The sequence below is a fragment of the Lepus europaeus genome, chromosome 10 (genome assembly GCF_033115175.1).
Source record: "Lepus europaeus isolate LE1 chromosome 10, mLepTim1.pri, whole genome shotgun sequence".
In the NCBI taxonomy this organism is placed as follows: Eukaryota; Metazoa; Chordata; class Mammalia; order Lagomorpha; family Leporidae; genus Lepus; species Lepus europaeus.
The window spans coordinates 13,358,797-13,377,309 of NC_084836.1; the positions used below are offsets into that span (position 1 = coordinate 13,358,797).

General features: G+C 52.5%; 1 protein-coding gene across 1 annotated transcript in view; it reads left to right on the forward strand.

Moving 5' to 3' along the window:
• Window positions 1–18,513, forward strand: part of SYN3 (synapsin III) — a 413,512-nt gene that overhangs the window by 371,166 nt on the left and 23,833 nt on the right. The gene's annotated exons all lie outside the window — the stretch shown is intronic.

Below are 18,513 nucleotides of genomic sequence, written 5' to 3' on the forward strand. Positions count from 1 at the left end.
TGGGTGATGACGTGGAGGTCCTGAAACCCAGGACTGTGACGTCACTCCTCTGCTGAGGACCTGACACTGGCTCCCTGTTGTGCATGGATGAAATCTACAAGATGCACCCTGATCCGCCGACTCCCCAGGGCCCTCGCTCAGCGCACACCACCTCACACGCCATGTTCCAGCCACACCCAACCACTCTCTGATCCCCATACACCCAGACCACTGTGTGCGTCTCTGCCTCTATACCCTTTCTGTTTCCAACTCCCCTGAATGCCCTACATGCGGGTCAGCCTCGTCAACAGCAGATCCAGCCTGACCTGAAGACGCTCCTGAACCTGAGCCCCACACTCACTTCTGCCCACCCTGGGACTGCGCTGAATTCGGGGGCCCTGCCTGCCATCGACCTGTTCCCTTTCAGTTCGTACGCCTCAGTTCCCTGCTCCAGTCTGATAGGAATCATGAAAAATTCACTGTGCACATACTAGATGCCAGGGACTGCCCTGGGGGCTCCACGCGAGTTAATGTACTTAATCCTCATACCCAGAGTGCCTGTAAGATGTGTGTTAAAAACCATCCGACAGTGGAGGGAGCCGGAACAGAAAGAGGTGGAGGAACCTACTCTGGAATCTGGTGAGACACGGTTCACGAGCTGCTGACCACCTGAATTCTCAAGTTCAAGGATGGAAAGTTACTCGCCCAGGGCCACCAAAGGAGCTCCCTGCCCTGCAGGAACTGGAGTCTGAGCCTCCGACTTCTCCTCCTCATTTGGGTGGGTCACGTGTCCTTCCCATGGAAGTTCAGGTTGCTCCTGTAGCGAGGGGAAGAAGGGACCGCAGGCGGCCTGCCCGCAGACGTAGCCGCAGCAGTGAAATGTCCACGTTGGGGCTGAAACAACAAGCCAGGCTCAGGCGAGCACGGGGTTTTGTTTGCTCGGCTTGGTCTGTTTTCATTACGGAGGAGCCGGAGCACTGCCTGGGGGCTCTGGTGCTCTCTTCCTCCTCCCGTTAGTCAGGGAGCGGAGTCGGCTGGGGCTGCTTGGTGAAGAAGGGCAGACAGGAGGCAGAACCGGTCAAGTTCAGGGTCAGGGCACTGTTTGAGAAAGACCGGGCAGAAAGGGAGCGCTAGGGAGACCCTGGGCTGTCACCGCCAGCCATTCCTTGTCTGAAGGCTGGGTTCTTCTACCTCAAAGGGGACATTTACCCAAGACTCTGTGAAGCCAAGATGAGGCAACCCTTGGAGGAGTCTTGGAGGAGTCTGCTGCTCGTCTGCAGCCTGACAAAGCAAGGGCATCGCGCAGGGAGCGGGGGGCAGGTCTGCCTGCGGAAGTTTCAGCAACTTTTCTAAAATCACCAGGACTAGCGCTGCTTGGTACCCTTGGGGGAGGTCTCCTAGGAGGAGCCATCGAGTCGATGCCTTTCAGAATTGGCGACCAGGGGCTGTCTCTTCGTCAGAACTGGAAGTTCTCTTTGTCGTATAGTGGACTCATTGGACCCCTGGCTGGAACAAGCAGTCAAGGACATCTAGTCCTGCCTCAGTACAGACTTCAGAAGTGTAGACTTCACGCCCACCATGCGCTTTTCCAGCCGGTCAGCCAGGCCATGCAAGGATACCTTCCCTGCGGACTTAAGCTGTGGGCCAGTAGAGCCAGCATGGGCAGCAATTAGCCAATAAATGCACTGACCCTGAATTAAGATTATTTGGTGGTTGCCGGCGCCATGGCTCACTAGGCTAATCCTCCGCTTGCGGCGCCGGCATGCTGGGTTCTAGTCCTGGTCGGGCGCCGATTCTGTCCCGGTTGCCCCTCTTCCAGGCCAGCTCTCTGCTGTGGCCCAGGAAGGCAGTGGAGGATGGCCCAGGTCCTTCGGCCCTGCACCCCATGGGAGACCAGGATAAGCACCTGGCTCCTGCCTTCGGTTAGGCGCTGTGCGCCGGCCGCAGTGTGTTGGCCACGGCGGCCATTGGAAGGTGAACCAACGGCAAAGGAAGACCTTTCTCTCTGTCTCTCTCTCTCACTGTCCACTCTGCCTGTCAAAAAAAAAAAAAAATTATTTGGTGGAAATAATGGAAAATTCCACCTCGAGCTGGCTCAAACACCACGAAGGCCTGCAGCTCAGGTCTCGGGGAAGTCTTTCCAGCCTGCTCTCTGGCCTCAGAGTCGGTTCCGTTCTAGAGCTGTTCCCTTGTCCTGCGTCTGTGCTGCATGGGTCCTGTGTATATCCTCTGGGGACAGAAAAGACCTGAAGGAAGATTCTCCTCTGGCTGATTGGGCTGGTCCACTAGGACACGTGATGGTGGGTGGAACCGAGCACGGGGGTGGCCCCACAATTTGCCCTTGCCCATTCGGGGAAGAGGCAAGGAGGGGGAAGGGGACTCAGCCTTCCAGGTGCCCAACTCAGATCGCTGTCTCCCTCATTCTTGCCTCGCTCTCACACCTCACAGCCTACCTGTCAGCAAGCCCTCTCCACTTGACCTCCAAGTCCTTCTAGAATCTACCACCCTCGTCCGAGCCACTGCAGTCTCTCACCTACAACATCGAACTCCCCTTCTAACTAATCTCCCTGCTTTTCAGCCCTGGCTGTAGCCGCCTCCCGGCAAACCCGATCCTTTTTAACTGTAAGTCGGACCATGTCATTCCCCTGCCCAAAGCCCTCCGTGGCTACCGGGTCATTTGATAGGCCTTGCAATGGCTCTGAGGTCCTCCATGACCTGCCCTCACCGATCTGACCTGTATCCCACCTCTGAGTCCTTGGACCACCCCATGGCATCCACACTGCTCTCCAACTGCACCCAACAATCTCCAAGCTTGGCTCTTGGTACTTGCTGCCCTGCGCCTGGAGTCCGTGATCTGTGACTGCTCAATGCCCCTGTAGTAGGGATGACTCCGATAAGCTCTGTATGGAACAGCAGCCCCACCCTGACCCCCATAACTCCCACTCTCCTGAGCCTAACTTATTTTCCCCATAGCACTCGTCTCCACTTGACACACCTTGTATTTATTCGTCTACTATCTTCCCGCCCAACCCCACCATTGCACAGTCTGTCTGCCTCTCCAGCCCAGAGGTACAACAGTGCCTGGCTTGTAGTATGGGCTCAATAAACATTTTGTCTGATGCACGGCTGGCCGGGAGAGTCAGACAGATCCCCATGGAATCTCGGTGCTTCTGTGTGCCAGCTGGGAGTTCTGCAGCCAATTACATAAGCTTGCTGAGCCACAATATTTTCCTGTATTAAATGGGAAAATAATAGAACTTACCTCACCGGGTTGTTATGAAGACTAAATGAATTCATGTCAGCTCATAGAACGGCACCTGGCACGTAAAAAGCACTCGTTCAAGGTAGCTGTCATCATCCATCACTGCTCTTATTATCGTCGTCATCACTGTCATTACTATTATTGATTCACAGGCTGAGTCACATGGTCCCAGCCCAGTGCCCCACCCTGGCTCCCCTGCCTCTTCTCTCCAGCCAGAGATGGTGATTCAGGTGCTGGGCAGCCTGCCCTGTGAGTCAGCCCTGAGCCCCAGCTTTGTGGGGTCCCTTGGCATTGGCTGCCTTGGCCAAGGGACCCTTGAGTTGAGTCATCATGGCCATGAGTCCAGCTGGGGGACACCCTGGCCATGGCGTCTGGCTGGTAGAGCTTGCCCTCCTGGGTCCTTCCAGGAAGAGACCGGGCACCTGCCGCCTGGCACTCTCAGACACTGAGCTCTGCCAGCTCTTGTCCGTCTGTCAGCCAGGCTGGCAAAAGAACCAAATGCAGGCAAAGGAGGAAAGAATGGGCAAAGAGGAAAGTTGCCTCAATCCTCTGCCTCCAGACCAGCACGCTGTCAAGGGCAAATCGCAATGTTCAGAGTTCACCAGACCTGGGTTCAAGTCCCCATACTCCCCCACTTACCCAGCTGGGTGACCCTGGACAAGTTCTCCTATCTGAACCTCAGCTGAGAAATCTGGACAAAAACTTCTCCCTGTCGAGGTAACCAGAAGCGTACTGAGCGGATGTAAGCTGGCTTCCAATCCCAGGTCCGTCTCCATCCTTCTCTACTCTACCCTACAAGGTTTGGAAAGGGGGGAAGGATCCCCCTCCCAACTTTCCTCCTAATTCCCATTCCACACCTCCCCCAGGAAAGGGAGGGGCTGATCTAGTCAGCCATTCCTTCCTTCATTCAATGGCTACTTAGTGAGCATGGGCTTTGTTCTACATGCTGTGTTTAGCCCCGAGTATGGAAGCCATGGTCTTGGGGCCAGCACTGTGGCACAGCGGGCGAAGCTGCCACTTGTGACGCTGGCATCCCATATCAGAATGCTGGTCCAAGGCCTGGCGGCTCCACTTCTGATCCAGTTCCCTGCTAACGCACCCGAGACAGCAGCAGAAAAGTACCTGGACCCCTGCCACTCACATGGGAGTTCTAGGTTCTTGGCTTCAGCCTGGACCAGCCCTTATGGTTGTGACCATTTGGGGAATGCACCAGCAGATGGAAGATATGCAGATGGCTTCTCTCTCTCTCTCTCTCTCTCTCTCTCTCTCTCTCTCTCTGCCTTCCAAGTAAATAAGTGATTCTTTAAAAAAAAAAGAAGAAGTCATGGTTTAGTGGGAGAGAGAGACAATTTACAAGCAAGCAAATAAATATCCAATTACAAGCTCTCCCCGCTCCCAGGCAGGAAGAGAATAGGTTGCTAAAAGAGAGAAAAATGAGATCTTAGAGAAAACTTCTGAGGTGGAGGTGTTAGAGCAAAGACAGCAAGAGTGAGACTGAGCCATGCGCTGGACAGGAGGGAAGAATCTTCCAGACACAGAGAACAGCGCATGCAAAAGCCCAAAGTAGGAAAGAGCCCGGGCACTTGCTGCAGGAAGTGCCAGGGGACTGCCAATCAGTGTCAGGGTCAGGGTCATGGGTGAGGGCGAGGGCGGAGCAGCAGGGGCCGAGGCTGGAAAGGGGCTGGGCCAACGTGGGTTCCTGGCCTGAACTTCCCTCCTCGGGGGGACAGCAGCCCTGCCTTGCCGATTTCCACTGCCTAAACACAGTCGCCTGATAGGTTGTTTCTAGGTTTATGGTTGCTGACAGAGTCAGGGTTTGTGTCTGGGTACATCATGGCCCAAAGCCCTGGGTGGGGGTGGGGGTGTCTGTTTTTGAAGATTAAATGAGATAATACATGCAAGGTATGCCGTACCGCTCCTGGCCCGGTGTGAGCACTCCACACAGAACAGGTAAGGACCCTCTGCAAGAACAAATGTGAAAACTGACATCTCTAAAGCCAGCGCCCACTGTGAGTGGTGAGTTTACAGTTTCAGCTCCATCGTCAGCACAGAGAAAGTCAGGGCGACTCCGTGGGCCACACGCCTGTGGCAGCCTGCGCTGGCCTCCAGCTCTGTACTGATGAGCCTCTCCTGACTCGTCCGTGTGGGCATCAGCCCCTCTGTGGCCTGTGAGCTCCTTGAGAACCGGAAGGAAGGGTGCCTTGACTCTCTTTCTTAGTCCAACCCTCAAAGAATATTTTCTTTTCAGACTTCTGTAGGGACGATTCTAAACAGTGAGATTATACTTGCCAACTAACCCACCTTGCTAATTAATGCGGCTTGCTAACTAACCCACCTTTGCCAACTAGTGCACCTGGCTAACTACCCCACTCTGACACTAACTCCATGCTCCCAAGGCATCGATCCTGCATAGAGCATACACCCTCCCTCGGTTTCCCTGAAAGGTGACTGGTTTCCAGTGTCTCTTGGCTCACTGGGTCTTCCTCCCCGGGGTTTTCCAGACCCATGCTGTTCATGAAGAGAGGGCAATCTCTTCCAGAAGATTCTTCCGCTACTTACTGCTCGGGGAAAACCCCAAAAGTAATACCATGAGGTTCACAGTTCCCAGACCGCACCGAGATGCCCCAGGGGACCAGGGACTCCCAGGGCCAACGCGGTATGTTTTGCATGTCCAAGGGAAACAGCAATTCTCGGCCACTCTCATTACTAGCCAGAGGAGTTGAGCGTTTCTGGTCTAGATGACATGTTCCTTTCAATGGTGTCGTAATTTAGTGAGGCTGGGATGTTGACAGTGGTCATGCTAAAAAGCAAGTGTCATGTGAAAATCAACAAGGAACAGGAAATGAGGGTGATAGCATCCAGTCTGATCCTAGGGTTTGGGAATTCGTGCAGTGCCCAACAAATACTCCCATCCCAGGAGTAAACAATGGTTGCTGTTTAGGAGTGAAATCCAAATAGTGTATGCTTTCTTCTAACCAGTTACTAAGTTTTTAGGACATAAACACTAAGCTATTCAGCACTAACTACTTAATAGGTTAAACTGTTTGGTATTTCTTTTGGCCTAGGAAGGCAGTGGGCAAAAAAAAAAAAAAAAAAAAAAAAGGTCCCTGGAATGGATGCCAGGAACCAAGGAAGTTTGAGAAAACTCTGTGTTGGGTGCTGGTGACCCCCGTGTGCCGCTGCTCAGTCACTGAAGCCAAGCTCAGGGTCTGAGCTAAACTCCATGAGCACGGCCTGGCAGTCGTATCAGACCTCTGCTAATCCCGCCTGGCAAGTCTAGGCCTACAAGCCTGGTTAAGAATTTACTGGGTGGTGACCCAGCCATGGAGCCCGCCCATTTTCACCCCATTTAACTAGTTTCTTGATGAGCTGATACCACTTTGGAATGAGCTGGACGCATGCCTTCCTGCTAGAAAAATAGAAAACAAGCAACCACAGCTGTGCCAGGGTTCTGGGTTTATTATCTCAGACTAGGAGAGGCCTGGCTTCCTGGCTGGCCCTGGCAGCCACTGACTGCCAGAAAGACCATGGAGCAACAGGCTGAGCCTACTATTATTTTTGGTAGACATCCTCCTGACTTTTCGCTGATTTGTCAATAACCGGGTTCAGTATGTGACCTCATGCAGTTATCTTCGTTTTAGAAAAACAAATGGGCCTCAGCCATCGCCCCAGGAAGGAGCGGGCTCCAACGGGGACCTTGACAGAGGGAGATGTGGTGGACGTGGACTTGGCTGGGGGAGCAGCTGCTCATGCTTGGCGTTCAATGTTTTCTAGGCGATTGAAGCAGCGCAAGTGAACTTGAGGTGCTCATGTGTTTCTGGGTTGGGGCGGATTCCAAACCATTTTCTGGGAAGGATCTTGGCCCCCTGCCCTGAGTGCCCTTCCAAGGGGAGATGGAGTTGCCACTTCCTCAGGCGTGGATCTCAAAGAACCCTCCGTTTCCAGTAAGAAGACTTCGAGGCTCGGCTTTCTGTTTAGACTGTGAGTCTCTCTGTTTCAATCTCAGGGCCCTGACATCTCTTTCTCCCCTCTGCCCAGGCTCTCTTCTCGAAGCACTTCCTTCATTCACCCTATCCGCAAATACTTACTGAGCACCTACTGTGTGTCAAGCCTTATGTTGGGTGTTACGGGGAGGAAGGGGGAGAAGCATAATGGTTGTGACATTTACTGGATGCGTGTAATGAGTCAAGCGCTCCTCCAAACCGCTTGCCTGTGACATCTCACTTCATGCTCAACAAGAGAAGTTAGCTAACGTCCCCAGGGTCACACAACAAATCAGTAATGGGGCTGGAATTTGAACTTGCATTCTTAAACACCCTGTTACATTACCTCCCTAGCAAGACACAGGAGGAGGTTCCCAGTGCCATGGGCTTCCGTGTTAGTGGAAGAGAAAGGCAGTAAACATAGTAACAGACAAGTCATTTCAGATGGGCTCAGGTGCTAAGCAAAACGATAATATTAAATCAGTGTAACCCAGCAGAGATTGCCCAGAGCAGGCAGAGAGCAGCTGGAAAAGCCTCCACAGAGAGGTCCCCTGGCCATAGACAGCTTGGGGGAAATCGTCCCAGAGTGCAAAGGCAGTGACGCAGGACCAGCGTGGCGGAAGGCAGCAGAGATGATCAAAGTCGTAATTTTCAGCCTGGGCTGAACTTCAGCCTGGGGGTCTTTAAAAGCACTGAGGGCTTGGCTCACCTGCAGAGGTGCTCACGGGAAATCAGCTGGACACATGGCCTGGGCAAGAGGAATTTCACAGGGACATGGTTGCATGGCTCCGATGAGAACGACAGTGCCTGGACCACCCGAGGGAGGTGGCGCTGTCTCTCCATCAGCTGCAGCTCCCCCAGATGTAAGATTTTAAGGGGTTCGAAGCTGGCCTTGCTCCCACGCAGCCCACTTGTGTCCACAGGAAGTTTTGCACTCTGAGCTTGAATAGACCCACATGCAGGTCCATCCCAGCGCCCGGAAGCTCATCCTCAGAGGCCCCGGGAAGTGGTCGGCACCCGTCCGCTGAGCCCCATCTCACTGCTCAGAATATACACGGGGCCACTTCCAAAAGTTCAAGGAGAAAATGGAATTAAAATCTATGTTTATTTTGGTGCAAAAGTTTTCAAATCCATGTACAGAGGGATCCTCGAAAGGTTCATAGAAAACGTATATTATGAAAATACTGCATGGATTTCAAAAGTTCTTTGCACCTAAATGAACATATCTGTTCGTTCCTTTTTCTGTGAAATTTTTGAAATTGCTCTCTTGGTTCTGCTGCGTCTCGTGGAAGCGCCTAGAAGAGGGGTCAGGAGGGGAGAGTAGGCTGGTGCAACTCTCTCCAGAGAAATTCACACCTCAACATTCTCCTCTGTGGGTGAGATCCATTGCACATCCCCTCACATTGTGACGTTCATGGGGTATTTCCAGAGGGCACGAAGGAATCTTAGCAGCAGGAGGCATGAAGTTCGAGTAAGAGAGACATTTCCTGTTCATAGCTTTGACCATTTTATGCAAGAACCATAGTTTACAGAAAACAGATCCAGGTATCACCAGAGTGCATGTCGTTGGCCACCTCCAGGTGCTTCCTTAGAGCCATGCTCGTGGCTGACCTGAGTGAGATGCTCTTGGCTGAGCTCTGTCCCCTTGGAGTTCACAAGTTAAAGCCCTCACCCCCATGCGATGGCATTTGGAGATGGGACCTGTGGGAGAGAATTAGGACAGATGAGGTCACAGGAGTGGGCCCCTTAGGATGGGATCAGTGGCCTTGCAGGCAGAGATGCCAGAGACACACTCTCTCCACCGCGTGAGGACATCAGTAACACACAGCCCTCTGCAAGCCAGGAAGGGGCCAGACACAGCCCTCTGCAAGCCAGGAAGGGGCCCCCAGCAGAACCCTGCTCTCAGACTGCCCAGCCTCAAGATGTCAGAAATAAGTAAGTGCCTGTTGTCGAAGCCCCATGGTCTGTGGTATCTCATCACGGTAGCCCGAGCAGACCAGCACCTGAGCCTGCACCTGGGGATATTCTAAGAAACACTCGATCATCAGAGAGCATTGTGGGAGCTGCCGTCTGTCACATGTCACAGTGTCCTCTCCAGGAGCGGCGCAGGGGATTGTTAGACTGTTTCATTGTACGAATGGTTGTAAATCTCTTAGATTTATGGCTCCTTGTCCTCCCCAGGGAGACGGAATGGTGTTACTGACCATTTCCTTGTCTTGGGTAGTCACGCCAAAAAAGGAGTCCCAGCCACAGCCACACGTTACCGTGTGCACTTTCATCTCATTCCCAGTACAATGCTGCCCTCACCCTTATGACTTCTGCCTTCCTGCTTGGTTTTAACCTTTTATTATGGAAATTTTCAAACACTTGCAAAAGAAGAGAGCATGGTAAACTGGAACTCCATGGACCAGTCACTCAAAGTCCACCATTGTCCACTGATGGCCAATTTTGTTTTACATACACCTCCACACTTGCTCTCAAACATTGCTGGATACTTTTCTCATTTCTGAAAAGTCAGCTCTGACTCTCAAACAATGCTCACTTCTAAAGAATACAATTCAGTGGGGTTTGTTCACAAGGCGGAACCCGGATGCTTCCGTCACGCCCCCGGCCATTAACACCCTCTGCTCCTTCCCTCTTCTCAGTCCTCGGCAGCTGCTCCCTAACTTTCTGTATCCATGGGTCACAGATTATTTTAAAGCAAGTCCCAGATATCATTTCTCCCATGAATGTTTCAGAGTACATTTCTAACACCTAAAAGCTTCCTTTTTTTCTTTAGCAGAGCCAAACACCATTATTGCACTTAAAATCTCTCCAAAATCTTCCTAATTCTTTAATATCACCCACCATCGATTCAGTGTTCAAAGCCCCTGTTAATTGATTTGTTCTCATCATACCCAAACTCAGCCTTACTATTCACACGATCCTAGGACCTAAATCTCTTTTGATCTATAGCAGTTCCTTTTTCTCTGTTTCTTGTTTTCCTGTCATCTCTCTGTTGAGCAGGACACCACTTTTCAGTAGAACTTTCCTCACTCTGAACTTGACTGATGGCCGCTACAGGTTGCGCCTCTTTTGCCTGCCTTTCCCATCACCCAGGGGTTAGACATGGAGATCGGATCCGACTCAGGTCCTGGGTTTTGGCAAGAACACTTCCTGGGTTGAGGTGTGCATTTCCCTTGTGAGTCTGGAGGCACAAGGGGGGTCTGGTGGTCTCTCGTTGGGGATGTCAGGACTGGTCTGTGAATGCCGTGTTGCCTGTATGATCCACACATCATGATTTCCCAACCCCCATTCCCAGGTCATCGTGACCTTGAGCACTGCTCTGATCCATCACTGCCTCGGGGGCTGTGGAAGGAGAATGTTCTCATTCTCGTACTCCTGCATTTATTGGGTGGAATTCATCATAAAAGGACACTTCTTCATCTCTTTATTGACCATTTTAGAATAGTGAGACTGGGTCTTAGCATCCTCCAATGGCAACCAGTGGCTTGTTAAAAATTATGAACAATTTGATATATTTCAATCCATCAAAGTCATTTATTTTATCTAATACTCAAATGATCCCACCTTTGACTAAATGGAGTCCTTTCAAGTTGATTCACATGTGTCTTTCTGACATGATACCCACTCTTTCTAGCATGATAAGATGGTCTAAGATGATCATGTGTATTTCCTGCCCCAAACCTACAATCTACCATCCCCCCAAAGAGCCCTCATTAAAACCACCAAGAAAATGGTTTCTAGAGACTACGGTCTGAGTGTTAAATATGTTCATTACTATATTGTTGGTTGTTCTTTCTAGACCTTTTCAGTGAACACAGAAGAAAATACATGTATTAAAGAGGAAAATACAGCATAAAGTCAGACTGACATTTTGAATTACAATCTCAGATTATATTTTACAGAGCTCTGTGTGATACCCCTGGTGTAGATCCAAAGCTTATTTCTGGAGTCTGGGTCTATAATCACTATAGGTGGACAATCTCAGATTATAGAATTTCTCCTTAATTTCTTGGATTTTAAAATTGCATCTCTTTTGCCTTATACTTAAAAATTTGGCTCCTAATAAAATTGACAGTATTACTATCATTTAACGGTTTTTAGATAGCTATACCATTATTATTACTCATATAATATGCTAAATATTTCTTAGCAATTTAAAAAAATCTTTTGGATATTTTCCACAAGACATACTGTTGCTACTGAATTTCCTCCCCACCACCGCCCCGGTTGAACAAATATTTATGGACCATTTACCATGTGCCAATAATTGATTAGGCAGGATATGTAAATCACTCTTTTTAACCCAAGCCTAATATGAGCAGGTTTCAGACCCTTTACTCTCTTGAAATGCCCCCATTTGGCAATCTCCTAAACAGTGTGGTGCCAGAATTAGTCAACATCAATGTGCTCTATAGGTAGTTTCACCAGCCTGGATCAGATAAGCCCATCCCCCACCTCTACCCAGAATACACGGGGTGTTCCTGCCTCGGGGCCTTTGCACTTGCCGTTCCTTGCCTGCACACTCACATCCTCACTTCATCCGTCTCAGAACGGTCTTCCCCAGTAACCACCTGTGACTCTGCCCCTCCTTCTCAGCCTTCCCCTCCCGCCTTCCCCTCTCCAGAGCACCTCCTCCACTGCCCCACACCATCGTCTGTGTCCTTCTCCCTGCCATTCCGCTAGAATGAGCTCTTCAAGGACTTTGCTATTGTTTAAGCACCTCTAGGAGGAACAAGCATGCAATACATTGGTTTGCTGATTGGATAAACACACCGGAGTATGGAATTTATAGATACGTCCTGAGTGTCCATTACACCCAGCTTTCTTCCAGACACTGGTGCTGGAGGCTGGAGATGCAACAGGGGGTAAGAGATGTATGATTGGTATCCAAGTGGAGCCTCGAGTCTATTAATTATCTTGCTTCTATTAATGCAGCTGAACTCCAAGCTGGCGTTCATAAGCCCCATGTGGTGCTTGTCCTTGGTGAATACCTCCAGGTCATATTGTACACAAGACCCTAGGGATCCACATGTCCCGGGGGAGGGCTTTACGTTCACCCTGCCAACAGCCAGCTCTCTTGCTCTCCCCCACCCTTCCATCTCCCAGCCTCAACCCGTAACCAGGCCTCTCAGCTCCGTGTCACTCACGACTTTGGTGGGCCCTTGCTAGTCCTAATTCCTAAAGCTGCTTGGCCTTACTTAGATTACTTCTCTGAGCTTCAGTTTCCTGGTCAGTTATTGGTGATAGCAACAAGTATCTTACAGTATTATGATGATGTTTAAATAAAATTATAATAAGCGTCATTATTATAGCATAGCACCTAGCATCTATGAAGCGTTCAATAAAACTTAATTCTCTGTAGTTGAATAATTGAGATTATTTGCTGACACTGAAAGACCAATAAACACTTCTTTGTACTTGGTTGTTCGTCCGGCTACAAATCTGTGTCCTGTATGATCATCCCAATTCCATGTCTTCTGAGGTCTGCAGGTTAGTGTAAGGGTTATCCAGATCATTATAGAGGTTCTGGAATACATTAGATGCTATTTACATATTTATAGGATACACAAATGATTTGGCCAAATGGCCATCCGTCTGAGGATTGGACAATGATTGCATTCATTCATTCATTAACTTACACATTCTATAATTATTGAGCTTTTGCGAGATGCCAGACACTGGGCCACCTATTGGGGACCCAAGAGGAGTATTTTGCACTACTTGCTCTAGAAAGGACGTATGGTAAATTTCCAAGACACAACACGTACAACAGGATACTCAAGTAAAAGTTGGGCAACAGCAAGTCTGCTTCTAAAAATTCATTGTCAAGAAACAGAAGCCAACACATGGGTGCACAGAAGGCCCTCTGCGGGGGGCACAGTTTGTAAGAGGAAACTCTCTAGACATGAGGGCCACATTCTGTACTCTCGGGGTTTGCCACTTCCATCAGAAGCCTTGCAGGACCTGGAGAGGACAGAGTTTCTGCAGAAGGGGATGGGCGGCCAGGAGCGATGGGTGGGCAGAGGTGGATGGATGTTGGGTGGGCCCTCTGCCCATAAAGGACATTTGGCATCAAGAGACAGTGGGACGTGGTACCATGGGATGGTGCATTGACCGCGGTCCACACACTGGTCGGCAAGGGACCGGCTATCTCTGTGGTTGTACGGCACATAACGGATTGGTTTTCCATCAGGAAAAGATGGAGGCGGACATCCGTGTCCTTCCCTGGACTGGTCCGTGGCCGGCTGTGCAGTGAGAACAGGAGCGTGCAGAATAGTGAGCATGCTGTGCTAACCTCAAGACTTTCTAACAGGGAAGATACATATTTGCCTTCAAAATGCATTGAAGGGGTTAAGCCAAAACCAAAGGTTACCTGCAGAGGGGAGAAATGGTGGAGGCACGGGAGACGCACAGCTTGATGTTGTACCTCTGACTTCCGCCTCAAGCAGGTGTGGCTGTGTAATTACACAAGGAAATGCAGAAACAGCTTTCTGGAAGATAGAAAGCAAAATGAAGCGACTCAGCCCTGCAAAGTATAACTGAGCCCGTGGGTCTCTGTGCTGGCCTGGTTTCACTTTCACCGTTGCCTGTGAGCCGTGAGGTCATAACCCACCTGCACTGCCTTGCCCCTCCCTGAGCTCCCCAGATCGGAGCTGTTCAAGCAAACAGAGAATTCCAGGCTGGAACTGGGGATCGGAATCCCACTCAGAACACGACACTGCGTCCCAACCACTCCTTCCAGTGTCTCTGCCCCTCTGTTCCCACCCTTCATTCACTCATTCGCACCCAGGACAGAGCACACACGTGCGCACACACATGCACACACATGTGTGCACACAAAGCCCCCGAGGATGTTAGAGTGATCCAGAAAGCAGGAGAGGGGAGGAGCGGAGCAGGAGAAACTGCACGGGGACCCGGGGAGGAGAAGCTGAGAGCAGAGGAGGAGGCGACAGTGAGGAGGGCTCGGGAAGCAGCGGAGGACATGGAAGGAAGGAGGCCAGGAGGGCAGCAGGGGCCCTGACGGGGAGAAGGGAAGGCGGAGGAGGGAGGGAGGAGGACGAGGCGAGCAGAGAGGGTGGGCGTGTCCCTCGGGAGCCCCCTCGCAGCTCCTCGGGGCAGCAAACGGGCAATCTCGGATCGCAGCTCATCTGGGGCTTCCTGTTTTCAGCTTGTCTCTCTGAACCCTTCGAGGGGTGTCCAGCCAACAAATAAAGCACAGCGCCAAGTCGCCCTGCCCAGGCCGGCGGCCGTTCCCCCAGCTGCTGTCCTCAACGCCCTCTTACCCCACCTGCCCTCTTGGGCCCGCCGACCCTCCCAGCACCCCTCCACCTCCAGACCGCCTGCACCCCCCACTTCTCCAGTGTCCCAAACCTCATCGAATCCGCAAGGACTTGTGCTGGAGGCCGGAACCCTCCGAGAGGGCGCACCCAGCGCAAGCACCTCGGGGAAGCTCGCCGTATAAGGCGTGCACCCTGAGAGCCATTTTCTCTGCCTCTGTCTGAGCTCCCCTGTCTTCACTCCTGCTCCACTCCCCACCCAGCAAACACCCCTTAGCAGCTGCAGTGCTCAGGGTGCGCTGTGGGGAGTGAGAGTCATTGTCTCCAGGAAGCACACAGTGTAGTCGGGAGACAGGTGCAGCTGGATCCAGGGGGCAGCTTGGGAGCCCCTCTGTAAGGAAAAGAACAGGAAGTTACCAGGAGCGTTTGGCCAGGGCTCCTAGGAGACTTTGACACAGCCTGCGAAAGAGAGAGTTGAGTCTCTCCTTGGCGGGGAAGAGGGAGCCCTTACCCCAGACCTCTCAGGTTCCTGAGGGAGGCTGGGCTGACCACTGACTAATTGGACCACCAGATCTACCTCTTGTCTCTTGGCTTTCTTCTGTCCACCCTGGGAAAGAACGCATGGTGCATTGCTGGGCTTGTGTACCACCTGGGAGACAGTCCGGCTGCCGTAACCTGTACTTGGGACTGCTTAAACCAGCTGGGACTTCGGCTGCCACCTACGGTCCAGGCAACAGCGGCCTAAGGCTGGTCCGAGGCCGCCTTGGTTTCTGGGACCCAGGCTCCTCCCAGCTCGCTGATCATCCATCCCTGAGGCCTAGGGTGTTGTCCTCAAGGTCAAAGATGCTCCACAATCCAGCCTGGGGGGGGAGGGGAAGGAGGAATCCCTCTCCTAGCCTGGACGCTCAAGTACATTTCCTGCTCACATCCCATTGGCCAAAGAATGGTCATGTGGCCACACAGAGGTGCCAGAGAGATGGGGAAGTGAACTGTTTATCAGGGGGTTCCTTTAAAAATTATCTATTCATTTATTTGAAAGTCAGAGTTACACAGAGAGAGGAGAGGAGAGGCAGAGAGAGAGAGAGAGAGAGGTAGAGAGAGAGAGAGGTCTTCCATCCCCTGGTTCACTCCCCAATTGGCTGCAACGGCCCGAGCTGCACCGATCCAAAGCCAGGAGCCAGGAGCTTCTTCCAGTCTCCCATGCGTTTGCAGGGACCCAAGGACTTGGGCCATCCTCCACTGCTTTCCCAGGCCATAGCAGAGAGCTGGATTGGAAGTGCAGCATCCAGGACTCGAACGGGCGCCCATATGGGATGCCGGCACTGCAGACCAGGCGGCAGCTTTACCCGCTGTGCCACAGCACCAGCCCCTATCAGGGTTTTTATGCCTGAGGATGAAGAGGGACCTGGATGCTGTGGACAGCAGACACCTCCAGGGCAGCCCATGGTGCATGTGCTGTGCTAGCTAGGAACCAAGACGTAGAAGTCCTGCTCCTTCCCAGGGCCACCAGTGGGGGACAGACCTGGGGATGAGACAAGCTATCGTGCAAGCTCCCACCCCCACCTTTCATTCCGGTAACTCTGACTCGCTCCTCGTGCCCCCCAGGGCACTCAAAAGAATGTAAGAGGAAGAGGAGGCGAGGTCGGCTGTGAAGGAGTTGCTGGGAAGACAGGAGGAGACCTGGGAGGGAATGACAGTGTGGACACCGACTTCCAAAAAAGCTCGCTCCCTTGGGGTGCTACACAGGGCCAAGGCAGGACGAGGGCCAAGGAACTTTGTGGGATTGGTCAGCAAGCGGGTGCGAGGGGGTCAAAGGGGACCTTTGCCAGTCCCTTCCTGTGGAACGGCGAGGAGTGAAATCTGAGCAGACCGAGTTCAGGGGATGAGATGTGAGGACATAGAGATGGGGACAGCAGCTGAGCACCAGGGAAGCAACATTTCTGAGAACGGTGGGTCCTGAACCGTGTGGAACAGAGGCTCAGTAACTAGCAAGTGACTGAAATCCACAGCTGAATTAGAGTTGGGCTGCTTTAACGAACACCAAAATGACGGTGGCATAAAAATGATTAAGGAATATTTCTCCATCCTGTAAGAGGCTGAGCATACACAATCAAGAGCTCAGAGGGGTGTTACGGTGTTGGGGACCCAGGCCATGTTCCTACCCAACCATTCTCACCAGGTGCCTCCCATCCCATGGCCCATGATGGCTGCTCCTGCTCAAACCATCTTATCCACATCCCAGCCAGAGCAAAGAAGGAAAAGGGAAAAAGAAAGATGCCTTTCATCTTCAGGACTCCACCTAGCAATTGTTCATGTCATATCTATGTTCATATTCATACATCCATGTTCATGCCATATGTTCATGTCCCAGCCATGTTTGTGTCATATGTTCATCTCATATCCAGGTTCAGGTCATATCATGTCATATCATATCCAGGTTCATGTTCACATCTACCCAGCCTTCCCTGGCCAGCACTTGGAGAGGCGGCCATGCCTACCTGTAAGGGTGCCCAGCTAAAACCTAGGGCCCCATTACTAGGGAAGGTGTGGACAGCCAGCAGCCAGAGCCGTAGAGACCTGGCACCAAGGGAGGAGGCTGAGCAGGTGCAATACAGCTGGGAGCCAGCAGTAGGATGTCTGCGAGCTCGGGGGCAGGGGCGTGGGACAGGGAACTCCTGCCCAGTGGCCTCACCTTCTCTGCAGGGCGGGCCTCGGAGCCATCACAGGGCCGGGAGAGAGAGGCTGTGCCCGGCCTGCCTCCGCAGTCGCTCCATCTGTGACAGTCACACAGCAGGCTTGCCCCCGCCGAGACCAGGAGACGGTTCAAAGTGAAGCCATGCCCTTGGAGTCCAGAGCGTTGCTCCCAGCTCTGTGCCTAGCTGCTTGATGCCCCGGGCCCCGGCCAGGAAGCTCAGTTTTGCCATCTGTGAAATGAACACAATAAGGCCCGGCCCATGTGCCTCTCCGTTCTGCTCTGGGTGCCACAGAGGGGCGGGGAGGGCACCTTGCAGGCTGCAAAGCTGGTGACCATGCGAGTGCGCCTTCTTGTGGGACGGATGGACGTGGGCAGGAATGGGCTAGGAGGGAGGGTGTGAGAAGAGGGTGGAGAGGGTGGAATCTTGAGGATGAACCTCCCTACCCCCCCTTCCCCCGCCAAGGGGAGTCTGGGCTCTGCCAGCGTCTGCTCTGGCCTCAGCATTCCCCTGCTGCCGGGGCGAGGGTGCATGGGAAAGGGACCCCCCCCCGACCAGGCAGGGCCCCCACGGCCAACGGGGAGGGGCCGCCGGCCAGCTGTCCGCAGCCGCCGGGAGGCCGCCTTGTTCTGTCCTGAGATCAGTATCACAGAGCTTGGCCTCGTCCCCTGCACTTGGCCTTGGAAGCTCTCCTGGGCCCTCTCCCTGACCCCAGGACACCACCCCATGTTCCTGGCCTCAGCCCAGTAAACAGTGTGAGTTTCTCCCCCTAGGCCTTTGGCCTAGCAAGCTCGCCTGTCCATGCACACACACACACACACTCATACACTGCACACACACACAAGCGCCACGAACTCCACCCCACATACAACACACAACACACAGCGAACACCACGCAGGCACATCCCACATCCTACACACCACACCCCACCACACACACACACAGGGACACGCACCATGCACCGACCACATGCCAACGTATCACACACGCAATGTCCCACAAACTACACACACCCTGCTGTCTCTGTGTCCCATATCCTCTATGCAACTGGTCGCATGATTTTTCGAAAACGTGAAAGGAAGCCACTTTCTTGTTGCAATTCTTTCTGTGGCTTCCTAAAGTCTTCAGGCTAAAATTCCAGCTCCTTCCCAGAAGCATCGGGACCCTCCATGATCCCACTTCTCACCGCCCCCTCCCAGCTGCTCCCACCTCGCACCTTAGCCAGGTGGAACCATGGGCCCTCTCCCTGACACCTGCGGGTCCTTGAGCCCTGACCTGAGTATGGCACTCCTGCGCCCCAGAGGTCGGCCTG